This window comes from Camelus bactrianus, chromosome X (assembly GCF_048773025.1).
Source record: "Camelus bactrianus isolate YW-2024 breed Bactrian camel chromosome X, ASM4877302v1, whole genome shotgun sequence".
Lineage (NCBI taxonomy): Eukaryota > Metazoa > Chordata > Mammalia > Artiodactyla > Camelidae > Camelus > Camelus bactrianus.
Window position 1 is genome coordinate 3,006,982 of NC_133575.1, and position 5,283 is coordinate 3,012,264.

A 5,283-nucleotide genomic window follows, 5' to 3' on the forward strand; every position below is an offset into this window, starting at 1 on the left:
CCTGCCATGAATAAACCCTCATTAATAGAGGAGGCCAGAAATGAGTGGTGATTACCAAAGACCAGCGACTATTCTAAGGTCTTTACAATTATTACCTGTTTGGTCATCAAAATAACCCTCTGCAGCTGAAGAAAGGGCGGGATTATTATTAAGAAAGAGTGGGATCTTTTCTTTACAAATGGCAAACCGCTCAGTATACATCTGTCCTCTTTACGCCCTGGTTTTATCTCCTCCTTTCACTCTGGCGCAGGAAATCACTCAACGTTAAACAATAAATCCTGTTTCTTAGCCCCTCAAAGCCTCAACCTCCACATCTGTGGAATGGGGTAACACTGATACCAGGTTCGTAAGGGTACTGGGAGAAACAGACAAGACTGCGGAGACGATGCAGTAACAGCGAACGCTGTGAGGACTCAGAGTATTATCTGTTAGGTTTTTATCGTTAATAATAATCTGTGGCTTAGTGACCTTGTTCCCATAGATGTACTTTCCTTTTCTCCCTCTGTGAGGGTTAAACGCAGCATTCGTGTCAGTCCTGAAGGGTCAGAATCCCTGGGACGTGGTTTCTGCATCTCCTGTCAACCCGAGAGCAGCGGTCCACGAGGAAGCATCCTGGAGCGTGGTCTCGGAAGATGCTGCAAAATACCTCTCTCCGTGTCATTCAGCACACTGGGTGACACACACCCTTGAGAGTCAGTCATAAATTTTCTTATGGATGAACTGCCATCAACGCAGCTAATAAAGCCAGCCCCCGAGAAGCCGTAACACTGTCCGGGAAACTACGAGAAAGTAAACCCACCCATAACATAAAGAAGCAGGCCGAGCTTCGACGCCTGAACGTGGTAATAAACGAATTTGAAAATTTCCAACTCGTCTTGAGAAAGCTATTTGACTTTCCCTTAAGGTGTGAGTCACCTTTCAACCTATTTATCCACTATCTCCACAAAATTAAAACAAAGAAGCAAGCTATATAATGAATGCTCTGTTAGAAATATTTGCATCTGTGTGTGTCGCTAAAATTGCATGCATTCACATTTATATTTTTGCCTTGATCCAACCAGAAATGCTACCATAGATTTATCTGTCAAATTAGGGCATTCTCCTAAAGGGAGACTAATATCATAAAGACCCGTGGGACAAAACCGGTTCCGTTATGTTGATAATAGCTGGTAATTTATTGTGACAGCAGGAGTAGCAATAAAACTGTGGGACAGAGCTGAACAGCGGAAACGTCAATCTAATAATTTAACGTCTCATAGAAAATATAAAAAGGAGATGCATGAGGTTCCTGATTAAACTTGCTGGCCTGTGTGTATCCAGTGCAGCGTTACTGTGTTTCTTTAGCTAGACTGTCATTAATTACTGCTGACTGTGCAGTCCTTGTCTAAAGCTGTTTGTTAACATCGTCATGACAAAGACATCTATCTTCGCGTATTTCTGAGAACTTCTCTCGTGCGTCCCGAATCATTAGGATTTGGTTATGCTAATTGTCTGTCATAACAATATTTAACCGCGTTTTTCAGCAACAGTAATAGAAGAATATTTAACTGACAGTGGCATAAATATAGGTTCCACATGGATTCAATTACAACAGAAATAAGATGGAGAATAACGACCTTAAGAAAAATCTGGAAACGAGAACACATGTATGAGTTTTTGCTACAGGCCTAATCCAGCTCAATGTAAGTGCTTTTCCTAAGTGTAGGTCACATAAACCCAAAGACACAGCCCACAGGCAATCTGCCTTCACATGTCTGCCCTACGTCTACGGCATGGAAATACAGTTCGACCCTGCAAATAATAACATTACAATAAAAATATTCGCAGAACATAAGGAAACCGCGCAGAGTCAGGGAAATCTGAAAACGGAGGCCTTCTGTGGGAATCTGCTTCTGTTCCACCATTTCCTCTCTCTGTTTTAACGTAACGTTTTCTCCCAAGGAGGTGGAGAATTTTGTTAAGTCTAAATGTAAATTAGGGGGGAGGGTGTAGCTCAGTGGTAGAGCGTGTGCTGCACATGCACAAGGTCCTGGGTTCAATCCCCAGTGCCGCCATTAGAAAGGAAATTAAAAATAAACAAATACACCTAATCACCTCCACCTCCCGACAGAAACCACAGGGGTTAAATACAGCCCTACGCACGGGCCACCATGAACGTAACCACCACACCAGCCAGCCTCACTTGACCTGTGTGACCAGTGAATGCCCAGCGGGTTGTCCAGGCCCCCTCCGACCCCTTTCACAGACTATTCATTCTCCAACTCCCTCTGACAGATCCTCTGTGCTTTCCTCTCCTAGAGTCCCAGGACTTAGCCACCCACCTCAGTCAGCAGAGCACTCTGCTTTCCATTGCTTCCACAGCACCGAAGCAATGAGACCAGCACCCGTGGGCTTCTACCTGCTCGGCCACTGCCCCACGCACACCTGAACCACATACTCCCCTCCCCACTGGAGGCGGTTAAGGCTCAGATGCTGGGTACCCCCTCCTCTCTGAACACAGTGCTCCCGTCTGGGCAAGGCTTCCCCTTGTGCTCTGAGGGATGCTGGACCGAGTCCCGAGTGGGTGTCTCCCAGCCACAAACACACCGGCCTCATTTTCAATGCTAGAAAAATATGCTCTCCACCCCACTTCCCCAGCCCGCCCAGGCCCACGCCTTCCTGCTCCCACACGTGCTGAAATCCCCCCAAAAGAACTGCGTCTTCTCCCCACGTCTCTGACGCCTCCACCAGCCCGTTCTGCCCTGGAGGTCATCCAGGCACATAATGTCTGCAGCTGCCTTGGTTCTTGAGCTTTTCTGGATCCTATTCCCAGTAACATGTGCTTCAACTGTATATGTGTGTGTATGTTTGTGTGTGTGTGTGTACACATTACGTCCATCACACATATTATCAATTAAGCACCAGACAGGTGTTGGCAAACAAAGTAATTCAGTAAACAAAAAGAATATACACATACATTTACTACATGCACTACATTTTAAAATAAATACATAATAAAATATACGTATACATATGAATATATGAATATATCCACGTATGTATCTTATAAGACTTTCCTTTGGCCACTATAAAAAATTACCACAAATTTGGTAGCTTAAACCTGGAGAAATTTCTAAAACAACACAGATGTATTCCCCTGTGGTTCTAGGGGACAGAGGTCAGAAATCAAGGTGTCCCAGGGCCGCACTCCCTCTGGAGGCTCCAGGGGAGGGTCCCTCCTGCCTCTTCTAGCTTCTGGGGGCTCCAGGCGTCCCTGGGCTGGTGGCCGCTTCCCCTGGCCCCATCTCTGCCTTCATGTGGCTTCTCCTCCGTGTCCCCGTATCCAAATCGTCTCTCCTTTCTCTTGTAAGGACACCAGTGAATGGGCAGAGCCCACGTTAATCCGGCATCGCTTCCCCTCACTGATACCTGCACACCACATACATGTAAATCTATGTGTGCCTCTCCCACCCACAGACTAGGAATGAACCACCTGGACAGGCACTGGAGAAACCAAGTAATTCTAGAAGGAATGCTGTGGCGGTTGAGAGCAATGGGAATACGGAGGTGGAAGAAAGAACGCACCCCCACTGAAAGCACACGTCACATGAGCCTCTGGCGGGGAAGCAGGCCGGCCTGGGGCGGCCCCGGCGCCACGACCTGCGCCCCCCTCCCAGCTGGCCCTCCCCTGGGACAGGCTGGGCTTCCTGCCGCCGCCCCGCGTCCGCCGCCATCTACCTCACCCTTGCTCACTGAAGCAGAGGCACCTTCGGGTGTTACATTTCGGCATTAACACATCCTTCTGTACAGAACTGTGCGACAGGAAACCGTACGCATGTGTTGGTAACTGTGCGTGTGTGCGGTACGGCGTGTGAGAGCCACACTCACAACACGGATATTTATGGTGACCGTGTGTGCGTGTGTGAGTGGGTGGGTGAGCGAGCATTCTCTTCTACGGAGAGAAACAATGGGAGTTTTTATCTCCCTACACCCGAGAGTCTTAGACGTCGTCTTCCTGGAGCACGGACACCGGACTTGCACGGTGACCCTCCCCATCACTCAGGAGGCTGTGCGTGGCGGCTGAGACTCTGCACCCAGCTACAGTCCGCTCCTCTGTGAAGACGGGCTGCTCTGTGTGTTATTTGTAATTCTGTGTAGCAAGCCTCCTGTGCAGGGAAGTCTTGTTGTTTTTAATCACAGAACAGTAAACCTCCTTTCGGGAGGGTGGCTACTTCACCAGCTTTGTGACGCAAGGCCTAATGGAGGAGCAGAGCTGGCAACCAAGACGACGCCCAGAAATTTGTAATCAGAGGAAAAAAAAAATTCTCATCCTGTTTCCAGCTAACAAAGTAGCAACTGCATGCGCGCGCGCGCGCACACATACACAGCCAAAAGGAAACAGAAAAAGTTGCAAATCCAAAATCAGTGTTAGATTTAAACATATCTTTAGATTTAAACATATCTTTCTCCGAAACGGTTTGGCAAGCAGAAGACTATTTAGAAAAGAGGTGTAGCTACAACATGGAACATGAAAAGGATCGTACTGATGGACTTTCACAGAACATTGCACAGCCGGAACAATTACAGATTGACTATGTTAACCAGTAAACCCTTAACACGGCAGCAGCGAAACAATGAAATAAAAATATGTTATCTGAGGACACTGCAGCAAAATTAGAAATTGGTAACAAAACATGAGTGAAAAACATGTCATGCGCTCGGATCATCACACACGCACTTCTAAACAATTCGTTTATTCCGAAGGAAAGTATCATGGGGAGGGTAGAGCTCGGTGGTAGAGCGTGTGCTTAATATGCACGAGGTCCTGGGTTCCATCCCCAGTCCCTTTCGTTAAAAAAAATGATAAATAAATAAACCTAATTACCTCTCCCTCCCAAGAAAAGAAAAATAAAACAGCTTCCAAGTTAAAAAAAAAAAAAAAAAAAAAGGAAAACATCACAGAAATTGGAAAATACGCAGAATCCAAAGACACCGACAACATCCCACAGCAAGTCACGTTAGGTATGACTGCAAGGGGCTCATTTTCCTTCACAGTTTTATCGGCTGTGTGACTGATTTTACAAGGGTAAATATTAAAGGCCAAAAGGAAGCTGGGAGGCCCAAAGTAAAGGCAAAGAGAGTAAAAAGAAGGAACTGAGAAGTAAGTACATCGTGGTTTGCATCGGAGCTCGAGAGAGACTCACCAGCACAGCAAATAAAATTTAGAGCACTGGCTACTGGAAAGGAGTAATATGGGAAAAAACATGGACACGGCTGGTCAAGAAGAAAGAAAGAAAGAAAGGC

At 46.6% G+C, this 5,283-nt stretch overlaps 1 non-coding gene across 1 annotated transcript; it reads left to right on the plus strand.

Moving 5' to 3' along the window:
* Positions 1–1,981: 1,981 nt before the first annotated feature.
* Positions 1,982–2,054, plus strand: TRNAV-CAC (transfer RNA valine (anticodon CAC)). The gene has a single exon. It is a non-coding gene; the product is annotated as a tRNA-Val (tRNA).
* The last annotated feature ends 3,229 nt before the right edge of the window (positions 2,055–5,283 follow it).